Raw genomic sequence first — 26319 nt, 5'->3', positions numbered from 1 at the left:
AACTCCCCTTCCTCTCATCTTTTCTCCCTCTCTTCACACTCTCTCCTCTCTGTGTCCATCACCCCACATTTTCCTATTTTTCTTCCCTCAATTTCTATTGTCTTCCCTCCATCTCCACCCTCTTCACCTCAGTCCCCTCTACTCTCTTCCCCTCCTCTTCTGACTCCTTACTCCCTCCCTCCCTCCCACCTCCTTGTTTTTTCTCTCCATTCCTCTGGCCCTAAAACCAGCCCCTCGGCCGCCCGCTTTGCGCTCACTCAGATGGCTGTTACCATGACAACCCTGTTCTTTCAGCACACGCAAAATAATGAAGACAATGTGTTTTCCATTTAGATGAGTTTTCTAGTGCAGCGGGGAGATATGGAGTGTCCATCTTGCCTCCTATTTCACTGCGGAGGAAATGTAATAAAAAAAAGGGAGGCTTTCTAACCTCTGTCTCCCTGGCAGTCCTTCACTCTGACTCTAGTCTTCTCTACAGGCTGGTGCACAAACAGGTAAGGGTGCTATTCAGCCTACTGGGTGAACTCAGTCCTACTTACTATATTTGAGGAAATGGCAGCAAGTGGCAACATCTGGTTACATGTTTTTTTTCTTTTGCAAAAAGGTACATCACCCAGAACTCTATAAGTTAGAAAAAAAACATATATGTATATATATATATATATATATATATATATATATATATATATATATATATATATATATATATATATATATATATATATATATATACACACATGTATTACGGATAATGGGACTCAGCAGATCAGAGAAAATACACATCCATCCGTGCTGAGACAGTGATTAACTGAACATTTCAAGCCTTTTTTTCTTAGTTTTGCAACATACTGATTATATTTTCACCCCATAATGCTCCAGCGTGGGAATAAATACCATGACAGCTAAAATTGATGGAAAGAGCTTTCCTCCTTTTCCCGCTGCTGTGGATTTATTAACTTTAACGACATACAAGGGGAACTGCAATCCAACCACTTGTTAAGACAGAGGAGTAATATTTACACTGCTCTCATGTGTAATCTCGCTGAAACACAGTGGTATTTTCATTGCAACTCTAACTGAACACACATCAGGTCTCTAGTTTGTGTAGTTGTTTATGGGTTTAAGCAGTGTGAGGAGACTATAAACAGCTTTAAAATAATTTGAAAATTAGCTTAAAAGTTAATGTACTCATTGCACACGGGTCAAGACTGAGTTTGGTTTGGATTTTGAAACATGAGAGAAAGAGAGGAGTGGGAGCAGTGTAATATGTGTATGTCTGCATGTTTACAGTGGAAATAGTGAGTCTGGGACATTTTCTTTGGGTCTCTTTTCCAGTGTTTATGGAGAGCAGCGAGGAACAACACTTCCTGAGAGGAAAGCCAGCTTTCCGAGTCCAAACCCTATTCCAAGCTGCACAGACGGGGAACGCTCTGTCTCCAATTTATGCTTCCCACCCAGTACCGCGTAAACACGTGGACAGAAAAACTGGTGCATGGGGGTTACAGATAATCCACAGACACAAAACAAAGGCAGACAAGCAGACTAATCACAGACAAATGAGCCAAAACGTATCACAGAGTGTTTACCAGCTTTGGCAGTTCTTTCTTGTGACAAAGCTGTTACAGGAGAATGACGTAATAAAGGTCAAGCTTCAGCAAAATCCCACTCCCTGAACTTCCACCTACTCCCCTCTCAAGTGTTTTCTATTTGGCCTGTCACCAAAGGTGTCAGAGAGATCCAAAAAACCCAAAAAAAGAGCAGGGAAGAGAGACTCTTCTTTGCTTCTCACTCTCTCTTCCTACCGGCCACCCTCTGCTCACTCTTAATTACATCCAGATCAGACTATTAATGAAGTCCTTCTGATTTTAACAACACCTTCAGGGAGGGAAGGAGGGGTTTCCTCAGCTATGAAGCTTATCAGATCAAATCCGGCTTCTGGCCTTGACAGGTTTTGTGGCCAATTAAAATGACACGCTAAGACAAAGAATGGCTAATTATTACCTATAACTATTGGTTGTCTTTTATGTGGCTTTCTTTTGAAAGAGATTTTGGAGAAACCCTTGGTGATACAGCTATATGATAAACTTTGGAGGACAGTTATAGTTATATTTGGGAATTACTGTCTCTTATTAACTTTAAAGTGACATTTTGTCATCATTGGTCTTAAAGAGAAATTTCAAGAAAAACATCAGTCACTTCTATTGTATCTCTTTCCACAATTAAATGAATTACTTCAGGGAATCTTTAAATCCTTGCTGTCATGTTTTGGAAGTGTTTATAGAATTTTCTGCAACTGGAAACACTGCACAAGATACATGTATCATCCATTTCAGCACACACAGCTGAAATGGAAGAAAAACCCTGTTCAACCTGAAAGTTATAGATTAAATTACACAGCTTGATGTCAGAGAAAACTTGCTTTTTTCTCAAGAAGTTGTGCTCCAAATGCAACATTTGCTCTATTTCAAACTTATACTGATCTAGTTGAAGTCACTAATATTTAGCTGTTTTTTTTGCTATTGACTATATATTGTAAAGTTTTACTCCCTAATTTATTTTGATTTTTGATGCTAAATAACTCTTTTCCCTGTAAAGGTAAGAACCACCTAAACATACGAGTTTCCGATGAAATGTGTCCATTTTCATAAAATGGTTTAATATTTTTTTTTTATGATGTGCTTCTGGATTTAAGTTTTATACCTGATGCATTGTGTTTTTATATTCTAAAGTGGCCTTGCGTGTTAATTAAAAGGGCACTAATAAATACAATTTATTATTAGTAGTAGTAGTAGTAGTATTATTTTAGGGAAAATGTTAATAATATCTTTTACGGAAAAAAAATAAATAAAAGATAACATTTCCGTCAACATTGAAGTGTGTGTTTCTGTCGTCTGTTGTGCAACATTCAGTGGGTAGAATTAGCGGTAGGTGGCGCTGTTTTTGCTATTAGCTTTGATAAAATTACCATTTACATTTTTATGTATTGACTCGACAATACATGCTGGAAGTTTGTGTAATTAAAGAATATTTGAAATTGAATGGTCTGCATTATAGTGCAGCTGTACTCGTGTGCCACCTGTAAAACAAAATGAAGTATTTAAATTCTGATTTAGGTTCCAGTTTCCATGACCACAAATAAAGCATCAAGGCTTTGAAGCCTTGATTGAAGCCATAGTGGAACTGCTGCTTAATTACCTAATTGTTTAATAAAAAATATGTCCCAACATTTTCATGGCGCCAAAAATATTTACTTTCCCACAGTAAGCAGTAAATTCTCACCATCCAGGAACTGGTGAATGTAGACATTTGAGCTGGACAAATGACTTAAATGATTAGTTAACTATCAAAACTGTTGTTGATTAATGTTCTGTCTTGATTTGTTTTGGTTTGATTTATAGTCAAACCATTTCAGCACTTGAGCTGATTTCAGCTTAGCTCCTTAGCAGTTTCTGTGTTGGAGACGTTGTGTCATTCATCAGCTCTCTGCTGTTTGAAGTGCAAGGAGGTGGTGACAACTTGCTGCGTGTGGGTGTTTACATTAAACATAACTAATTATCAGCAACAGAAACATCATCATATCACATTTTTTTCCCTCACTGTTTCCCTTTTTTTGCTGTGATCTACAACTACTGGTGTTTGATCCAAAAAGGCACACTGCCAGTTACACACATAAAAAATGCACGATCAAATACGAACTGGGGTTTGTACATTGTGTAGCTGCATATGTATACAATAGCGACAACCTTTTGAAGAGCAGGTTGTCTGTACGAAAGATTGAAAGTGCTACAGTAATACGGGTGCTTCCCACGTATATTCATTTTTGATGTACAGCATGTGGCGGGGGGCACCACATCTGGCACGGAGCTCTGATCTTCTCAAGACGCTGCTGTCCAAAAGTATAATGGCACAACGAGCGCAGCATCGCACTCATTGTGCACACTTAACGCATGTGTACTATCTTTGTCATGCCATTGTCCACTGCCACCTGCAGCGCACACAGCAGCATTTGAAGACACCCACACCCCACCCAGATGCACACAAATCCCAACAGATCAAAACACTGCACTCCATCAAATCCAGTGAAAAGCCTGTTTGCTGATGATCTGGTGTGAAGACAACAGGCAGCTGGAGTGAGGAACGGAGAGAGAGGTGAGGGGTGGGAGAGGCTGAGGCGGTGGAGCTATCGGGGAGTGGCCCACTGCAGGGGCTTTTATTATCAGCCATTGTAAAGCAGCTAGGTGGGATAATTGGTCTCCTAAACTCAATGTGCAACATGCATTTTTAATGGCTCCACACTGTTGCTTATTTAACGGGTAAGAGATGGCAGATATCACAGAAATGCTTTAAAATTAAATGTCTGTTCTGAAGTGTGAGCTGAGAGACGGATCCAGATGTTTAATTATTGCTATAATCTGCCTCTGGTAATTAAGCACTTTACCAGGAACTGCTGCAAATATCTAATCATGATAGAAACAAAAAGACTTGATCAGTCTTAGAAAGTAAGAGTGAAATGAACGACTTATGAGAGTGTTAAATCTAGTTTAAAAAAAATGTTATAAAAAAGTGCCTATTTAAATAATAGACAACAATTAAATGACCACTCCAATCTAAATTCCCTATTAATGAACTCAAAGAGACCGCCCCTCCCAATCCAGATGCTATGCAGATGTAAAGTTGGCAAATAAAACTCTCACCAGCTCTTGCCAAGACTTCTAGCATGTCAAAGCACCTTGTAATGTTCTTATTGACCTCAAAGCGACAAAATGAGCAGCGCTTCGCATTACGGCAGTCTCAGGCGGGCATTACAGGGCTGAGCTGACCAGAAAGTTAAGAGGCTGGTGTGCAGGGAGCAGAAGCACACAAGTTTAAGTGAATTAGGAAAACTAAGTCGTTTTTAACCCCGGCATGAGTCCATCTCCCCTTGTTAGAGGGCATACTGCCTGAGCTGCCACCTCGTAATAGCATTAAACACATCCCAAAGTGATGTTTGTAGGGTTGGTTGGGGGGTGGGGGTGTGGGGGGTAATGCTGCGTACCCAAGGCTGTGTTGAAGTGCAGCTTACAGTAGAGGACTGCGCTAACAACTGGAACAAAGGAAATGTCAGGCATGAAGGGAGAAAGTCAAAAGTAGGGAGTATAAACAGAAAACAGGAGGCAGAGGGGAGAGGTGGCAGGTGGAAAGAGTTTGATTAATGACAGCACCCCCACCACTCTTACAGTACTTCCTTCTGGGACCCCACAGACCTCCCCCAGTATCCTGCTCTGAAGCCCTCCACGATATCTCCAGTCCGGGTCCATCCATCAGTGCAGTAGCCAGCCACATTAGCACACCCAATTCCCCTGGGTAGTAACCCTAATACAGCCTACACAGCCCCCACCATCTCTGTCGTTTCTCCACAAGAAGCACAACTAACAGTGATCACACATTAAACAAAGTCTGAGTTACACCAGAAACTTGTATCAAAATATGAGCGAGTTTTCAGTCCTTGTCAGCTTTGAAAATTCTTCTTCTCATCTACCAAAACCTTTAGTTTGGTAGCTGATCACACAAGCCGATGATCAAAACCGTTAATCACCAAAGTGAACTAAATCAACAGCTAATCCCACAGGCATTAGGTTTTATGTGGGAATTTCACTTCCAAAGTTGATTTGAGGAATTCTTAAAAAATGAACACATGGCGCATCTATTAAGCTGCTTACATACAGGAAAATAAGGTTTCCCTTTACCATGTTTGGGCTGTAGAGGACCTAAGTGTGCCGTGCAAACGTCAGTACTCATTTCTGTTTATACTGTACCGTGTCACGGTGGTTAAACAGTGCATGCTGTCTTCAGGTCAGGGCTTTTCTCTTTGATGTGAGCACAAAAGCTGCATAGCGGATGTGAGCCTGCCTGCACCTCCACCCTTCACCACTAAACACCCCTGCCCCTAACCCAACGGCCAATACTCTCCTCTGACTGAGCAACCACAAACACACACACAAACAGAGAGCTGAGCATAAGCATCTGGATCACACAAATGAATTCTATTTTCTGACAGCAGACAGACAGACCCGCTGGACGGCCGGCGCTAATCTGCCACCTCCCCTCCTCCTCCTCCCACTGCCACCAATAATCCCTGACGGGGAGACACGACAGAGTGAAAGAAAGAGTTTGGGACAGAGAGAGAAAGAGCAGAGATAGAGGGGAGGAACATTTGCACGTCGGTGAAAATAGCCTTGATCTTATCCCCCTCGTGCCTGAAATGAAATGGACTGCCTGCTGGCTAAATAAACACTTTACTAATGCTACTCAACACAATGGAAGACAGATGATGTTTCAATCACACTCTTGGCTGCCTTGTTTGATGTGCTTGCAGAGCAGAGTTTATGTAGTCGAAGAAATAATAAACTTTGCAGTCTGGTGGACACTGCAGCCGTGTAGGTCTCACTCAGGGCTTGTGAGATGACAGAAGATTTGACGGCAAACACACTGCAAAAGCCACATATCTTCCAATTATGTGTAACGGACTAAAAATTTAGTCCAATATCCTGTGGGTTGCTGTGTGACCCCTGGCACTGTGGTGCAAAAGAGAGAAGACATAAAAATGAGGTGAATGGGAGCGAGTGTCTCGTGTGCTACAATATGTGCTTTGTATTCATTGCAGATAACAGGAGGCAGTTGGAGGGGAGAAAACAGCAGCCATTGATTTTGTGTGCTGGGCAGGCATTTCTCCATTCCAGAGTCTGGTCGATACATACACTGAGAGCAGGGAGCACTGGAGTGGTTGCACACCAGTCTGGACACTGCATAGACCCACACACACACACACACACACACACATTGGTGGTCAGCAGCAAGTGGACGAAAGGTCCATCGGGTAATCACAGCTACCTTATTACCTGCCAACACATTCACAAACAGATACTGTAGATGCATGAACAGAGGCAAATACCTGCACTTTGCAAACACAGGCCTGAATGGAGGCGGAGTGAACAAATGGATTCGATAATGCGATTTCTTTACTGTGAGCAGGGCAGGAGAGGGTGGGGGCATGTAGTAGCAGCATTAAATCCTTTATCAAGTAGCCACAAATCAAACACTGATTTCCATGAGCCACTGCGCCGGGGGCAATACGGACCTCCCTCATTAACTGAGGCACTGTTGACCACACACACACACACACACACACACACAACGAGAAGTACACAAACATGCCCACAGAAGCCACTAAATGAACTATATGTTGAATAGTAATAGCTGCAAATCTGAATTGGAAAAAACATTTGTAAGGCTTTAATGTGTGGCTGGCCTGGTTTGTAGCCACTGGGAGGGGGGATGGCGGGGTGGGGTGGGAACCAGCCAACTTTGATCAAAGATGCGCAGCCTCAGCTGGACAAATGGCCATTAGTGGAGCACAGTGACAAATACGACAGTTCAACTCATGTAAAAGTTTAATGAGAAGGGGTGGGGTGGGGTGGGGGCATACAGGGGAACATTTTCAAAGGTGTCGCATCAAAATATTACAGTTTTAAATCAAGACTTAATTCCTCTAAAGACTAAGAAGTTCAAATGTTTCATTGCTCAGACATCTCATGAGGTCCATTTGGGATGATCAAACGAAATAATTCAAGTTTTAGGCAAAAACTGAAATGAGTTTTTAAAGACATGTCCAACCATTGAAACAGTTTGATTCATTTATTTTCCATTTCATGTAGTCCGGCAAAGATAATTTGTCTAGTTTAAATGGATCTTTGCAGTCATACATTGCAGAACTGAGAAGAAGCTGCTTGCGACAAATACGACAGTATTGAACAGTGGGTTTGATTTTTTATTTTTTTTTGGTCTGTTTCAGAGCCTCTGTGAGACATAACGGAAAATAAATATGAATCTTGTAAAAAAAAAAAAAAAAAAATTCAAACTGCGCAAACTCTTGAAACCCTGATGTCATGTTTTATTCATATTCATATAGGCAAGCACTGAAAAAACAAACGACAAAAGTGAGTAAAACAAAAATGAAGTGTCATTTAACCTGCAACTGAGTGTCAATTAAAGACTTTCATCCTGAGCACAATAAACAGATGTTACCAGGCGTTATTGGGTTTTATAACAGGTGTAAGACAAGCTTAAATGCAAGAAATGACATGTTACAACAAAGTGATCCATTCGTTAGATGGAAGGTGGGAAGAGGAAAGGGGACATGCTTTCGTATCATAACTGCGTCTGATGAAAGACTTTAATGCAGCAGATTGTGGTTGTTTTCTGTCCATCTTCCAACTAAAAATGCTTCAATGCTAAAGTATGGAAACATCTGTGAGTTCAAAAAAAGGATTTGGAAACTATTTTACTTGGAAAGCTATTGCAGTATTAAAATACACTTTTACAAAAAAAAAAAAAAAAAAAAATCATTCAGTATGTTTGTTTGTTTATTTAGAACCCCATTAGCTCCTGACATAGCAGTTGCTATGTATGTATCAAATACAAAAGAAATATTTCAATAAAATTAGTTAAGAAATTCAATGTGTATACGTTTTGCACCAAATAAAAATGTATTTAATCTCATTTTGCTTAAATCAGGGTTTATTTATGTTACTTAATCTTCTCCCTTCTGTTCTGCCTGTTTGCCCCTTATCATGTTTTATTCAGATATGATAAAGACGAAGTAAAACTATCTAGAAATACAGGATGCCATCTATAGCATCACTCACTGCCTCCTAAAGTGTATTTCTGTTGCCCCAAGTTGGCATCTGATCATCACCGTCTCAGCATTTTGTGAGCCAGATGTGACCAGATTTAGAAAAAAGGTTCAACTGGAGAGCGATACCTGAAATAATGCTGAATGATGTATTTTTAAGGCAGCTCCTACTTGCTGTCTGTAAAAGGGCACTTAAAGTAGTTTCCTCAGGGACATTCTCCATCTTTTATACACAGTCCATCATTTCAGAGTATTACCAGCACTTGGAGATCAAAAGTGAAGTCAAGTGTATCTTGTAACAGTTGGAGTCCACTGCCAACACAAGAAAAAAAAAAACAGAGAAATAATCTGATCACACATTTCTGCATCACATCCAACATCTCATGGTAGAAAAAATGTTCCTAAATACTAAACTAACATTACAGATAAAACATAATTGTTCTCAATCATTAAGTGTTTATACAATGTCAAACACACACACACACACACAAAACAACAACAAAATATTTAATGAGAACATCAAGCTGAAAAGGTCTAAACTTGACTTAAACTGAACAGAGCTCACTGGGTCATTCCCTAAGCAGCTTGCTCCTATGAAATTAAACTGTTGTGACATTTTAAGCTATTAGCCGAGAGCCAGTCCGCAACAAGGGACGGCGAGCAGGCACACTGAGAAACGTAGAAACATATGCATGTAAAGGATACACAAACAGGGGAGCAAAATGGATAAACAGGCTCAGGAAATTGGCCAGTTCCGGTATAGGAGAGGTAGAGGAGTATAGACGAGTGTTGAGTGGAACAGAGGGAGAAATAGACTGACAGAGAACATAACGCAACTTTAGCATTAAAGTTCTTCTGGTCTTAGATACCACGAGTCTCCACCAATTGATAAATCGACCATATCTTCAGGGGTAAAAACACGTCAGAAAGTTTCTTTACAAAGGTTGTTAGGATGTAGAGGTTCCACACTTCGACATATATGCCACACTTTTTACAGGTTGTTACCGTGTGAGAATATAGATATATTAGTAGGGAAAAACATCCCCATCTGTAACCTCCAGAGTCAACTTAATCAAAGTGACGTTAACTGTCAAATGTCTGAGATACTTTTCAGAACAAGTTTGACAAACATTTGCAAATTTGTCAAAATGAGGACTGCTGCTTTTTCCAAGGCTTAGGAGTTGTGGTTTGATGAAATTTGGAAATTTGAAGACATCCCTTCTTTTGGGACCTGAGCCCTGTTTTGCAACGGTCTGGATTACTATAACTTTACAACAGAAGCCTCTTGGCTCACCCTAAATAACTTGTAGTTGAGGCCTTTGGGTGATTTATAAGTGGACAGTTTCAATTATGATGTCTGTCTGTGTCATCTTTACACCATTTGTAAAGGTCTCAAGTAGACCATCCCTCACCACTCCTCAACAGAGTAAACTATTACCCCTTGAGGCACATGAAGCAAGATGGATGACCCCAAGCAGAAATCTGAGCCTCTGGGTTTCCTCTTAGACATGAATCCAGACAGAGACCTGACCTACCCTTATGCATGTGGCCTCACATGGTGAACACACAATCAGAAACACCTGCTCAGACTTCATATGCATGCATGCAAGAACACACTGCAAACCAACAGGGTGGAGTTAAGCAATGCACTAAATTCACACTAAACAGAAGTTAATATGCCAAAATTGCGTGGGACTGACTTTAATATGTGTTGCAAAAAGGTGAAGTGTGTGTCTGGAAATAATAATAATGATAATAAAAATATACATAACACAATTCTCTTGCAGCCAAGCCTGATAAGGCAGTTAAGAGGTGAAGAAAGATTTTAAATTAGCTTGTTGTGTTTTCTGCTCTTGCTTAAAAAAAAATAAATTTCCCTGCATGCTTCTGTCATCATATGTTCATATATTCATGGCTTCTAGGGGTGACTCCAAAAAAGTCCATGTTTCAAAACTTTGTGTGGACTGCCAATTATTCAACTGCAATTTTAAAGTTTAAAAACCCTTTCATGCTATCATGAACATGCAGGAATGCTTTGTAACAATTAACAATTACTTAGACAAGGTGTGTGATGTAAAAATATGCTTAAAATCTTAATCATTTAACTTTACTTTATTAATGTCAACTGGGAAATTTGTCATATGCCCTAATTCTACATGTACTGGAGAGCAGTGGGCTGCTGTGTTTCCATGCCCGAGGATCGGTTGGCGTGTTAACGGCCCTGCTCAGGGATCCAGACTGGTTCACACTGGGGACTGGAACTCAGGTTCTCCAAACACAAGCCGACCTCTGTTACCACTAGGCATTTGTTTAGGACTATATTAGGTCTTGGGTAAATACATATATGTTGCTAAATGGACTATTTATAGCAGATATGAATTAAGTAACCCATGTTCTTTATGATAAGACAGCATGTCACACCGATGTAACAGTGATGTATGAGACACATTAGGCATTTTCTAGGGTTTAATTTCAATATAAAAGTGTAAAAAAAGAGAAAAAAGCTGTGCTTGTTTGAATGGCATTGGTACAGTATAAAAGGCATTTCCTTGTGTGTGCATGTATGAAGTGTGGATATGTGTGCATATCCATATCCATAACATATATGGATATGCATATCCATATCCATGCACACAAAAAATGTGCATCTTTTTCCTTTTAGCAGTTTATTAGGAGGAACCACTTCACCACCGGCTGAATGGGGGACCAGTAGCTTCAGGCTCATTGTAGATCCACTAATCCTTCACTTATCTGGGCTATGTCAATACTCCTGCTAACCCCCTACCTTCTGCTCCATTCTCTGCTTTTTCTCTGTCCCCCCTTCTCTACCGACCATTCACAACCTACAGCTTTGATTCCAACCTCAGCTCTCCCCCCTCCTCCAGCCCTCCTAGGTGCTGCTTGAAATCCATCCTATCTCTTTACCTTCGACTGGACAAAAAAGAGCGGGCATAGGGAGTCATACAACAGAGCCGCAGGGGTGGGATGGACCTAGTAAGGTTATTAGGCCTCACACACAAACACACTGTTCACCACAAGGCTACCGAGGTGATGTCCCAGGGGGGGTCAGAGGCCATTTCAGTTTGTGCGTGCGTTGAGAAGGCATTTTATGTGCTCATGCTCAGAGGGTGAAATGATGAGGTCACACACCTTTTGTTATTTTTTATTTTTATTTGTTATTTTCTTTTTATAGGAACTAACAACTGAAGCAGCAGACAAAAACATACTTTGTGGGGCCTGGATGGTATCTTTAACCTGACTGATTAAATACATTATGGTGACAATATTGAGATTAATCCAGTTCCTGGGTTCCTCAAAACTGTTCAAACATGTAATGACAAAAGTCTTTGTAGGAAAGAGAAAAGTGTAAATAAGTTAATATTACCTCTGCAGTTGGTTAATTAAAAATAACCCATGGATCAAGTTGCGCTTATTGTTTCTTTTTTTTTTTAACCCATTTTTTAAATATGGTAAGAAGTTAGTGGACACACGAATTGTTGAGGTCCAGCTGCAACTCGCTGCATCTTTACAAAAGGCTGAAGGACTTCTAGACAGAATTTGGCTCAACTACTCTGAAGCCGAGTGTTGATAATGCAGTGCACGGCCAGTGGTGGATCATTTTTCATCTCCAAATCTGCTTTGGCATTGTCAGGCATGCCAGTGAGCGTGTGGGGGTGTAGGGGGAGTATAGGCATCGGACATACACAAAACACACGAAAAGTGAGAGGGTGGGGCTCCAAGCGGTCCATTTCTCGTGCTTTCCATTGGTGGTACTCTGACAACACAAGGCTGGATCTTCCCTCACTGCTCAGCTGAGCAATCAGGTCACCTCGTCTTGACAGACACAAACACACGCACACAAAGACGTAAACACACAGTGACAGGCACACACGTGCATAGACACACAGTGCATGCAGCCCGCAGCTGTTGCCAATGATGTCAGTCCTGATTTGGCCAAACTAGCCTTTTGTTTCACAGCATGAACGCAGAGCAGCGGAAATGCTTCATTTGGCAGTGCAGCATGAGTTTTTCTGTCTGTAAGACTGTTTGGATTAAGGCTTAGCTACGGGTACTGATATGAGAGTCTCAAAGCAAAACAAAGACTTTTTGTATGCAGTTGAACAAATAAAAAGTTGACAATGACTTTGAATAGCGGGTCTTCAAGTCACTCACACAGATAGGTGCTCTCTATCTGCCAGGTTCTTTTTCCTTTCTAATTTATGCCCCAAAAACAAGTTTGAGTTTTAGACTGTAAATCTGCCAGTGGTTGTAAATCACAGGATGAGAAATTGGCAAGAAATTTTTAAGATTCTATGATGTTCATGAAAAAAATATCTTTACGATATGGTAACATGACATGGCACATAAGAAGACAAACGTAGCATAAGCAAAAAGATATTTTATTGTTCTTATCAAACCCTAAGAACACACACAGGCAGGTCCTGGAAGGTAGTTATTTAGGTTTAAAAGAAAAAGAAAAATTCTATTTAATGAGCTGATACTTTAAAGGTGGCGTATGTAAGACTTTCAATATTTTTCAAAAAATTAACTAATAAAATAACTACAATCATAATTAGATAGTTTTTTGAACATGTAGGTTCCAGTCTGTCCATATTTGATGTGTTATTAAATTACAAGTTTAACTGATGACAAATGACAAAAAGCACTTTTTTTTTTTTACTGGTAGGCAAACATTTAAGAAGGGTCTTTGTCATTAATTAAACATGTAATTTAATAACACATCAAATGTGGACAGACTGGAACCTACATGTTTTTAAAAAAAACTATCTAATTATGATTGTAGTTATTTTTTTAGTTAATTTTTTTGAAAATATTGAAAATCTTACATACTCCACCTTTAAAGATAAATGTCATGAGGACCTGTATGTGATTGCATTAGACCTGCCCGCTGCCTACATAAATATATAACAGTTATAAGAATGGGATCATAGACTGCATAAAAAGATTGACGTAGCCACTGTAACATCAATCAATGACTCCTCAAGCTGGGTTTTGAAGTGCAGTGTTTTGCCACTGGCATTGAGAGCCTCAGTACATTAATATTAATGGAGTAATACGTACTGTTCCACTCACAATCATGTACAACTTCAGTCTTAATGTAATTAACAAAGGGGAGTAATGTAGAAATGAAGCCACAAATGCTTTTTTTGTACCAGGTTGGTAAAAATGCACTCGCTGTTAGAGCCAGCCCGTGCTGGAGATTTGAGGAACTGGGTTTTTGTTGTTTTGTTTTCAAACTTCTGCCCTGGATGCTGATGTTCATTTAAGATCACATCGCTAGTCCAAATTCAGAGGGGTCTGTTCCATATATTGTTATTTCCATTTTACTATGTATTTCCACAAATAGCTGAGACCCTTTTGCCTAAGAAGTCAAAATTCACAGATAGGAATGGCGTTACAGTCTAGCTGACCATGTTCCAGCTGCTAATTGGAAAACCAGCAGGATAAGCTCACTGGCCAGATGAGCTATTATTAGCAATACAGGTTGATCACAATGGACGATGCTGTGTTTTACAAATACAAACACTGTAGCAACATGTTCACTAATAAAGGTTGGACAGTAATTAATGATGATTGATTTAAAAAGACAAAAAAACTGATGGGAAGGTACTTTTTGTAAATTATTACTGCACCTCATATTGGGCAGCCAAAATGGATGTTTTAGTTGTTGCTTGTGAGGTTCCTCTGACTGTCCTGGAAGGCCTCGGAATGTTGTGATTGATTTTTACAACTGAGATATCGACATTTCAACTTTAGAGTTAAAGCAGAACACACCATGTTCATTTGATCTGTATCCTATTGGCCATCAACAACATATCAGCCAAGTGAATATTTTTTCTTTGCCAAAGATAAATAAATACCATAAGCAACAATTTCCCAAAAGAGATCCAATCACAACTTGTCACTGGAAGGGCATGAGAAAATCACACCAAGAGAGAATTTGTAGGTTTTAAAAGGGTCTTAATTCAATTCTATATGCAGTAAATGTTACATTTCTTAACATGAAACTATAAGCAAGTAAATATATATTTAAAAAAAAAAGTTGTTGATTTCGAACTTCCTCAGCAGGTTATCAAAGCACAAAAGTGAAGGAATAACAAAAGTTAGACACCACAATTCAAGTCAAACACCTCTACCCCGTTACCCAAGGTACACACATACAGACACATGCACACAAACACTCTCCGCCTCCAACCCCCTGATGTCTGTTGGCAGATCTGTCTGAGGAGCTTAATTGGTACTTTCTTATTTTTTCCTCTTTCTCACCCTCCAACTCTGTCACTCTCTCATTCAGCTGTGTGTGTGCACATTTGTGTCTGTTACAGCACAGAAAACAGTGCGTGTATCTGTGTGTTTTCATGGCAAAAGGATAAGAGTGTGGGTGCTACTAAATGAAACAGAGGCTGAAGCAACTGCACACTCTGTGGCAATGAGATAGGGCGAGCCAACTCGGTTAACCAAATCTTGGAATGAACCACTGAACCAGGCGCACGCCACACAAACACACACAATCAGAGATGAACTTGGAGACACACACATTAAAGTTGTCCCAGTGCCCAGGCAGCTTTCCCGCTGCCAATAATGAGGAGGATTGGAGGCGTGCATTTGTTTGTGCAGATCCAAAGGACACACTTTAACAGCTAACTCGATGGGTTGCCAATCACACACCAGTTTCAGTCAAGAGATTCAGCGCACTGTTTACTTTCTGTGTATAGTCACTTTTATAACCACGCTCTCCGAAACACTCACACATAGTTACATATCACACCTGCTGACATGAGATACAAACATAGCAAGAGACACCCCTCTACTAGGATATTATGCTGTCGGTGACATTTTCGAAAATAATCCTACCTGTCCTGACATTTCAGGCAGCGGCTGCTTACAGTACACACTGCTGTACAAGCAGACTGCCTCTTGATCTGAGATGTGTTTCTTGGAAGCCCGGCAGCCAAGGCTGCTTGTTGGAGCAATGATTTGATTACGTTTGCGCTGATTAAAGTCTTGTTGCTTACAATATACAGTTCTATCAGGGAGAGCAGGAGGCCAGGAGCAGGAGTGATTGAGAGTGGGAATGTCAAGAGCAATGCTATATTGTGTTTCCGAGGTGTTTGTGTGTAGGCGAGAGCTCGGAATGAATCAGTTTATATCAAAGAGTACCAGTGAGGATATTAATACAAATCTTCTCGCATCTATCAACACTCTGGAGAGAGCGATACATTGCACGCTCCTTTGAATAAGATTGTGGCAAAAAGAAAAGGACGCCGCACATCTAAACGGCTCCCATTTTACAAACAATGCTATCACAGACACTTTTAAAGGCAAGCGCCCTTTGTTTGGCATTGTGCTGGAGAGCTGTAGACTTGCGGCACGGTGCAACGGCAGCTCGGCCGGGTGTGTAATATTAGCTGAGAACAAATAATCTGAAAAGCCTCAAATGCCCTTTGCCTTTGTAAGCTTTATAAAATATTAACAGAATTAATCTACCATCTTTTTTCCCTGAGAACACACTGTGCTGCCACTGATTCCTGTAAACCAACAATCATTCCTGAGATTAGTTCGAAGAAATGCGGCGACATATTTGATCTATGGACGCTTAAAACCAGGTATAATAATTATTCCCTTCCAACGTATTGTGTTTTCTATTAATTAGACGTATGCCGTAGCTGGGTTTGGTTAAGTGACAGCCACAGAGCAAAAGGCTTCTCACAATACAGCTTTATTCCCAACAGCAAGTTTGCCTGGTAGAACATGCAATTATAACATTACAGGGCTTAACAGCATAGCACCTGATTGCGGGTCAGATTTGTGTTGTACCCTGTTAAGATATTTTTAAAGACCGAGATGATACCCTTTAGTAAAGCAATTTTTAGATGCCTCGAGGGAGAACAAAAGGGCAGAGTTCACTGGGAAGCAGAAAGAGCTTCGCTCCAAAAACACAGCCAGAGAGTAAGGGCCACGAAGTAAAACGGAAAATCATCTGAAGGGATTTAATAGATTGCAGATTTAATGTTTGTCTGATGGGGAAAAAAATGAGAGAGAGATCAGAATTAATCCTCTTAGCTGTTTGTTTGGAAATCTGATTTAGTCTGATTTTTCAGCTGCTATCTCCGGTTGTGGTTACTGATGCTGTCTCTGGATTGACCATGGCCATTTTCACCTTCACCACCACCCCCAGCCTCCAAAATCCCCTCTGTTATATTAGTGTTTGGGTATGACGTATAAACAAAATAAGAGACGATGTAAATCCCTTGCGCAGTACACCAGATCCAGCAGTGCGTTTGCCTGTGAGCCGATTCTCTGCTCTGACATCGCTCAAGAGAGACACACCACGGCTGTCCCTGTTCCAAATAAATGACCTACTTTGCACATTAACACACATTTACATGAGCGAGATCCAGGGCAGCTTCATAGTTTCTGTTGCCAATCCCAGCACTTCTCGCTTGAAGTGCCTCATGCTTGATTCTTAGATATCGTGACGCTTTTTATAAATTGTCCTGTCATGTTGGAGGAGATCACACAAGCAGCAAAAGCTGACTGGAGACAGTTTAATCCACATTTCCTTTCAAAGTAGCAGGGAAATGTGTGTATAATGCATGCCAGGTTCGCTAGCAGAAGTGTTCTTTTGTCGTGCAAGTGTGTTAAAGGAAGGTGAAGTTGGCACAGAGGCCCACCTAAGGTGCCCCCAGCTCAGTCTGAGCTATTTCCAGACCACCAGCCCCTCTCGTCTGCTGCACCTCCACCTCTGGTGGGGAAACCACACCACTGCACAAACTCCAGTCACAGGCATAACTCAAGAATGGATCCATTATTCACACAAGCATACATTCGCAGGAGACTGGAGCACAAGGGTTGAATGTGGTAGTGACACACAAATGCTCACTTATAATAGTAACTTTAATACTTAACTTCACCTAGAACTGAAGACACATAATGAGATTCAAGTACTTTCAAAAAAGTAGTTAATTCAGGTTTTTGTGTTGAACAATGCCATTAAAATTTCCTGTGTGAATTCTGTAAAGTAACTAAAACAACTCGTAAGATGTGACTCCATGTGGCTGTGGACCGACCAACCAAAGAAACATGGCACAAGAGCAACCAAAGTCAACACAGCTTTAGACACATACAGCAGCTGAAGTTTGTGGAATTTCTGACAGCACAACACAACTTCACATAACTTGATATGGATGAATATGTAAGTGCACTCTCTTCTTGTCACACACAGACACATGCACGCACACAGACACGCACAAAGAGGCCAGATTGTATACGAGTTTGCTCACGGACCATGATAAGAAAATGTGGTAAATGCGTAATCTGATATGCATGACTTGAGGTTTCTCTCTGCCTTTCTTTTCCTCTTGGAAATCGCAGGTTGCATCCATAATTTACACCAGCCTCCGTCTGTTTCTTTCTTTTCCACTCAGCTCCCTCCCTCTTTTTCTCCTCTCCTTCTCTTCTTCTCTCTCCTGGCAATCTGGCTTTTGCAGCTTTGCTCATTAGCATATTGCAAAATGTGCAGATGCCACCAAAAATTATTCACCTTCCAGCGCTTTGATGCTGTTTCATGAGTATACAAACTACGCTGTCGACATTTTGCACTGCACCCCAAACAAAAGAAGAGGGATGTGGGCTTCTTTTATTTTAATATGTTGCAGCCATAATATGACATTCTTTTAGTGTGTTGTTTCCTCACATCCTCATTCAACCCAATTACATCATCCATCATGATGGTCAAAGGTTTTCAGTGCTGTGATGATGACTCCCATGGGTTTAAACAGACATTTAAAATTCATGGAGTCCAAGGGATAGCTGGACAAATAATATTCAAGCTCTTCAAAGGCTAATTGAACACAATATTTATTCATGTTTTTGCATGAAATTGAGCCTTATCCTGTAGGTTATGCAGCAGAGACCAAATAGCAGAAGGATGAAAAAATAAAGATTAACAGTTGTCCTCATAGCGATTGGAAATGCTATACACAGAATCTGATCATTGGCCATACATGGTAAATTAGCACTGGTTCAACACTGCTGAGAATGCTGTCCAGATTTCAAGCCCTGGGGAAAGCGTGAAGCAGAGCCAGAAAGGTATCGCCACTGCAGCACGCATGCAGGAATGCGGTCTGGTAAACATCCTTCAAATGGGCTTTCTCTAAATCAACCACATCAGAAGGAAGAACAGTGACACAGTGGCAAGGGAAACTTGTTTTGACGTTCATGACTGACAGGACCCCTTTATGTGACAAGTACCAGCTGTCTAACCATGCAAGGAGGAAATGCAATCATCTACCATCATGTAAATCGTCAAGTAAACACATGCTTTCATTCAAAACAATGCTGCCTAGCCTTTTGTAGCAATTAATTCCGGATGTTCTCATGTGTACATCGTCCAATAAAGTTCTCTGGAAGTGCCTGGACCATAGAATACAGATTAGTATCAATTTCACTATCACAGGAAATATTTCCTCCACATATGATTTACGTTTTTGAGCCCTTAAAAGCAAAAAGTCTTTTTCTCTTCCTCCCCCTGGATCAAATTTCTTCCACAGTCCTCTTTTCTAGTTTAGTAGCAGGTTTGATGCAACAAAATGCAAAATCCAAGCTGCAGCCATCTTATCTTGTTTGCAAAAATCACACTAAGGCATATCAGGGTCACCATGCAAACAAGTCTTGAAATACTTGGACAAAGACAAAGGTGATAAATAAAGAGCCTTACCAGTTTGGACGAGGATCTTCTTGTGTTCGCTATTAGGCTAAATTTGTTTCTTAATCTTCATCAATCTCCCAGCGAGCCTGAAATGAAAGAAAACACAATGCAATGCACATCAGGGAGTGTGACGAAACGCAATGTGCTTTTTAGTGATAGGAAGACAAGACTTAGGTGGCATCATTTATTGAGATGTAATAAAGCACCCTGTTGTGCATGTGACAAATTGGAAGCATAACACAAAGACTGACAGAGCCGGAGAGAGAATATGCATCTCTAATCCTGCCAAATGCAAAACATAAAATACTTAAAATGACATATAAAAGCTTATTTCTTGTCCTCCTCGTGAGTGCTTTGTGCCCATCTACTAGCAGAAACAGCTGTCTTTGAACTCTCCAGGCTCAAATCATGGAGGAATATTTCTTCCCTGCTTCTGGCTCTTCTCTAACTGAGATGTGCAGATCTCCTAATGGGACGACCACGAGCTGATTTTTAATGCACTAGCCTCTTTACGCACTACCATATTTACCACGTTTCTTCCAACACCCACACCATTTCATTAATATTCTGCCTCCAAAAATCATCATGGTTTTCCAGTTGTGTACTTACATATTCGACAGAAAGGGAAGACTTGCGCTATCTTCACAAGCTACAGATTGCTCCACATTTAATTACCATTAACATCAGCAATAGCAAGCAAAATACACTTCCATGATTTATTCATTTTCCCTTCCCATTTGAGTCAAAGTGAATCAGTCACATGGGTTTAATTAACTAAATAAGATGATATTGTAATTTCGCACTTGGTTATGGGATACAGAGTAGAGTATTTGAAAACAAAGAAACCATGGTTAACCAGGGCTCATTAGCGCGTCTAATGTGTGGTATGTTCTATCACCAACAGCCGCATTAGCTGAATGACTACTCCTAATCAAGGTTTACACACTGGGAGGTTACCTTCATTCCATAGGAACCAGGAAAAACTCTGCTCACACCATTATTCACTGTTTACACCAGTCACTGAACCTTAACTAATACAAGTAACACCCCTCATATTTTCTGGGACTCAAGCTGTATTAATCACAGTTACTCAATGCAACGTAACTGACGATTGAGGAAAAAATAATGCGTTGTTTTCGCATGACTCTCATGTTTAGATATATGTTCCTGAAAACACAGTATGTAAAGAAAGTCAATGGAGAGTAATTCCATGTCACTTCTGAAAAAAGAAGCATGCTTGTGTTGCTTAGCTCGCTTGTCCTGGGAGCTTCAACATCAGAGGCAAACACATCAAAATCCAGGCAAACTCCAAGAATCTACATAATAAAAAGCAAAGTAGGCAAGCTGGTCTACCGAGTGTTTAGGCAGCAAGGAGAAATGGCATGTCATCTCACTTTAGTTTAAATATAATAAAAATATTTTTTTAGAAAATGACCCCATTGCACATAGAGGGAATGTGTGTCCGGGTTTTTGACATGTAGTATATAAATTGCAATGTAGCTAAAAAAAAAGAAAAGACTTTTGCATGGGTAGGTAGACTTACATAAACGTTGGTATGTGTGTTTATATTTTGTATACAGATGTAAATGCAGTTGGTGTATGTATGTATAGGCTTTATAGATGTGTGCAGACATATGTATGTATAGGTGTATGTAAGAATCACATGTATTGTATGTAAACAGGCATGGAAATGCTTATCACCTGGTCTTTTGGGCTTCTGTTATAGGCTTCTCTACTAAATACTTTAGCATCAAATATGAGTTTGCACTCCTCCACCCCCCCCCCCCCCCCCCCCCCCACCCCCCCACCCCCCCGCCCTTTTTTTTTTCCTTCTATGTGTTGTTGTTGTGTGATGTTGTGGGACTGTGTAGGTTGTTTATCTTGGATACTTAAACTATAAATAAAAAAAACTAGAAACTAGAAGAAAAAAAAAAAAAAAGAAAAAGACCCCAAACACAGTAAAATCTAGAAAGCACTTGAAGTGTCAGAAGGGGTCATCTTTTTGCAGTGAATCAATAATTGTCACAATGTCTGAAATGCCTTAACCACAGGAACCGCTGTGGGTTTTGTATTCAACTGTGCCTGGTCATTTTTATGCCTGTGCATCTTTATTTGATTAAGTTGTTCTAATGCATAATGTTCACTGTTGGTATTATTCCCCCCACCGTTCATACAAAGGCTCCATCATGGTGCTGAATAAGCTGCAGCGGGCGACAGAAAAGAGAAAAAAAAAAAATTTACTGATGCTCGGTAAGGAAACATGAGGCCGGTGAGGCATGTTTTCTCACTCTCACCAAGAGGAAATATGGCTGCTGAGTGCTACAACGGCTTGGAAAATGCTGCCACACCGCCTGACGGCACAGGCGGAATTATCAGAGAAAAACAAATGGAGGCATTGATTCACTAGTTGTTTATTTACAAGCCTCTCAGGAGAAGAAATAAATTCCCCTGTTGAGGCTTTGTTTCCCCATCACACGACACAACGAGATGCATGAGAAGAGGGGTGAGCAGGCCGCACACACGGAGACACACAGACACAGTAAATGTAAGCACACACTCGAACGTCTTGCATCTGGATTAATCTCCAATGGGCGGCATCACAGATGCCATTAAATGTAGCAGAAGGCAAGAATCGTGCAGGAAAGAGGCTGCCATCTGAATAATTTATTCTGAAGCTCATCTTGTCTCACACCAGGGGGATTTCTGCTTTCAATTTACACTGTTTTCCTCCCCATATTCAAATCAGCGAGCAGATTTGTTGTGATTGGCACACGGAAGGTCAACGTTAGCGAGCTGGCGTCAACGCCGTCCTCAGTGGGTTGGTATGCTGGTCTATTAGAACACTAGGGTAGAGTGTGTGCATGTGTTTGTGGCAGTCTTTGTTTACCTTAGTGTGCGCGGGAGAATAGACCCATGGAGTGCAGAGACATCAGTGTGTGTCTGAGCTTATTAGACTCGATTCCAAGGACAAGGAAGGATCTAGACATTACACTGGCTGAAGAAAAAAACAAAACAAAACACCACAGCTAATCATAGTAGGAGGATGTTAGGACTGCAGACACTGAGGAAGGGGTAGGGGAGGGGGACAAAAAGGACAAGAGATGGATGGGAGTGAAGCTGAAGGAGCAAAGAGAGCAGGAGGAAGGAGGTAAAGAGTGAAAGCACAGACTGAAGTCTTGGCTCCAGTGACTGTCCTCGCTATGTGTGTCACAATGGGACTGAGAAAAGGACAGAAAACAGTTCACTAAGGCGTAGGTCATCTGTGACGGGATGACCTGCCATTAGCTAAAAACAAAAACTGACATGCAGGGGGGAAAAAACTCTCTCGGAGTGACAATCTACATTTGAGAATCCTGCGTTTGAAATTTCCAGCATTCGAGGCAGCACTAAGGGACTGTTTTGTTATTTTCAGCTGGTGCTGTTTGTTTCCTTTGGGAAAGAATCAATCTGTTCCACCGCAGTCAATGTAGAAGCTGTACATGCAACAAAGACGGAGAGTATGTTTAAGAAGGGAACACATTTGTCTACTTACATTCATGCTGTTAGAGAGCAGCGTTCTCTGAAATGTAGCCCAAACTTCAAAAAAGTGGGTTATTGGGTTGCTTCTGGAAAAACTGTGCTTAGCAAGCAAAGTGCCCCTGTCTTTTCCAGGAGTAAATTTGTATGTACTAGCTAGCACCGACTTGGCTGTCTCTGCTACTGCAGTGCATGGCTGACCCTGTAGTAGCCAGGCACAGTGCAGTGGTTCAACAAGGCCTCTTTAACCAGCTGAATGACAGGCAAGCAGACGGGCGGCAAGCCAGCCGCAGAAATTCAGCTCTGGCTGCTGTCATGCTGCCAATTCAGCCAGACCAGAAAGGCCACATGATGCCAGAGAAAGAAACTGCAAGGAGAGTTTAAAAGTATATGAGTCGGTTAAGTCACCAGGCTGTTTTTTTTTTTTTCCCCTTTCTTTCCATGTATCCCACCCTGCATGTGGCTCCGCTTTTTCACCATTGTCTGCCAGTTTTCTTGTTTACTCTTAAACTCTTGCACTGTCTTCTTATTACTGTGAGGAGTCAATAAATGTGGACTTGTTTCATTGTTAAACTTTAAATGTTGGCGTCTACGGCCCCAAGCGTTGCGTCAGTGGCTCTGCGCACCCTCCACCTTGTGGAAATCTCCATGCAAACTAAGGGGAAACTCAGCACCAGTATGACACAGCATGCAGGAATGCACCAGCGGATGTGGCTCTCTCCGTCTTCTCAGTCAGCCCCCCGCCTCTCTCTCAGCCCCTGTGGGCAGGTCCATATGCACCCAGCAATTATCAAGGTTATTTTCTCCAGAGGACCAAATCCCTGTTTATGGGCATAAGCGTGTGTCACCAGGCCCTGGCTGTCAACCCCACAGGACGCTGACTCTCACAGAGAACCCCAGAGACAATCTCTGTTTCACACACCGTTGTTTCCAGACCCAACAGCTGCTTTACTTTTGCTCTCATTTAAAAAAAAAATAACATTTGCAATTTTCAGTAGCTGTGCCATGACATCAAGTGAGATAGCAAAAACGAGGTATATGCAAGTTTCAAACCCAGGATTTGTTCCTAAAGTCCTAAAAGGCACTTGCTCAGCATAGGAAAAAAACAGTATATTGAACTACAGAATAAAAGCAAAATGTTTGTTTACTTATTGCAAACATGGGGGCAAAGGGGGCAAATATTTATGTTAGTCTGATTGGAATGTAAAGAGGTTATGTTGTTAAACTATTTGTGATACAGCTCAATCCCTTCCCATGGCCAGATGCTGTGAAGAACTGTGACCCCAGCTACAACACACGTCCTTTCTGCAATGGCAGCAGAGGAAGTGAAGACTGGGGAAGGCCAGTGGTTAACAAGCCCTTTTAATAAGCACTAACTAATCCAACAAGGTAGGCACTGTACTAGTTAATTAGAGGCAACTTTGTTTTCTGAATGGGAGCTTGTTCTCATGCTACAGTCAACTCATGAGCAAACAGGACCCTGGAGCAACCTGAATTGCGAGCTCAAAAGTAAATTTGCATGTAACAAACTGTTAACCGGGGTCAGTAGTGCACACACACACACATTTTCACGCACACTCAAACTGGCTGCTCGACTCACAAAAGCTGCTTCCTCTCTGTTTCATCACGCAGGCCGGGCTTTGTTGGTGTGCGGAAATACCTCCAGAGGGAATGAAAATACTGGCAAGTCCCTGCAGCTCTTTCTGGAGAGAGACGCAGGGATGGAGACGGGTCCTGCAGCTGCAAGATCACTCACACACGCAACTGCACATGTGTGCCAAGTGCCCATGTATGCTCAGGGCTCCAGTTACGCACACAGATAACCGTGTTAACCTAAAGAACATAAACACCGGTGTGTTGTTACAGAGCTGTCAGGGCACCGGAGGGGCCAGAAGGAGCTAACACTGACAGTACAGAAACTAAAGTTAGACAAATACTGTCGAGGCTGTCGCACAATTATAGGAAACATCACTGTGAAAGCTCCTACTACAGCTAAAAATCAGCCTTAGAGACTTCCTAGATTTACTGTCTTCTTGCAAGAATTTGGGAACTAGTCCAAGTAAAGGTCAAAAAAAGTTTGATATCCACAGATTTTAAACTCACAAATAGTGTCTAAACTGTGCTACAAATCTGTCTACTTTGGGATTGCACACATTCACACCTTCAGGGAATGTAGAGTTCACTAAACCTCATCAAAAAATGAGCAGTCAGAGAAAACGAATGCTGAGACCAAAGAGCTCGCCGACTTCACAGTCATTCAGTGAGCATAAACCCTCGACCTTCATGGTAACCACTTAGCCACCGTGTAGCTCAGCACCACACTTAGGCTCTTAAATTTGCTGGGTTTTTTTAAATATTCCATTACCTCACTCCGTGGCCATCTTGCTGGGTGAAAAACACATGTTTGTAATCAGACGACAAAACTCACAACAGATGACTACAATCAGTTAATGGTCAGCACTTGAGGAAAAAAAATACACTGTATTAATAAGAAACGGAGAGCAGTGATTACAAAGAATGTAATAGATTGGTCCATTGTTCAAGTAATGAGTGCACAGGCACTAAAATCATCCTTGTACTTCATGCTGATTCCTTGTCTTTAGTGTGGTAAACAGCAACAGCCATCATAACTGGTATTGTGCAACATTAAACCACCAATCGTAGTATTTGGTATGTGAGAAATATTTTCTATTCAGATTCTACACATACATGGATATTCAGCTTGACGGTCTCCCAGTGACACCCACACTCATATTGGGTTGACCCATGAAATTTAAAACTGCATGCTATTTCTATTTAAAATTCTATGTAAATCGTGCCTCCTACACAAAAAATGAGACAACTGTGTTTTTCCAGTATAACTGCTACAAGTTTCCGGAGATGATGCCAATCACAACCTACAACTAGGTGTGTGTATATATCTTGTGTGTATATTTATATATCCTAGTAAGAGGCTCCTATTATTATCCTAATGTATCATTTATCCATTCAGTTACAGCTGGCTAGAAAAGACATATGTTACTAGAAGAAGCTTTTACCATTCACAGTTAAAAGAATTCATTACTAATTTAAAGAAAATTTTAGTATAAATGCCAGAATTTTATATATTATTTACAATGCAACTATTTTAATTGTAATGTGATTACAATGTAGTACAACCCACTGCTGGTTTTCTTTTTTTTAGCATGTTTACTTTTATATACACAGGTTCATAACTTTAAAGCCAGCATTCAAACTCTGTAATGTAACACATGTACTTTATAAGGTAATGAGAGATGTAACTGATTACGGGTCAAACCAAATAAAACACTCCACTGCTTGAGGCCAGTGAGTGAGTAGTAGTGAGGTGGTTTTGCTTATAAACTGATGACTTATGGTTATCTGCCACAGTTGGTCAACT

At 40.9% G+C, this 26319-nt stretch overlaps 1 protein-coding gene across 2 annotated transcripts in view; it reads right to left on the bottom strand.

Moving 5' to 3' along the window:
• Nucleotides 1-26319, bottom strand: part of zmiz1a (zinc finger, MIZ-type containing 1a) — a 78098-nt gene that overhangs the window by 44445 nt on the left and 7334 nt on the right. For both annotated transcript variants that reach the window (XM_079249122.1, XM_079249123.1), the window contains exon 2: nt 19413-19489. The gene's annotated coding sequence lies outside the window, so the exon portion shown is untranslated. The remainder of the gene's footprint in view (nt 1-19412; nt 19490-26319) is intronic.

Source organism: Telmatherina bonti (genome assembly GCF_933228915.1).
Source record: "Telmatherina bonti genome assembly, chromosome: 11".
NCBI classification, from domain to species: Eukaryota; Metazoa; Chordata; class Actinopteri; order Atheriniformes; family Telmatherinidae; genus Telmatherina; species Telmatherina bonti.
This window is presented reverse-complemented; position numbering and strand designations above follow the sequence as displayed.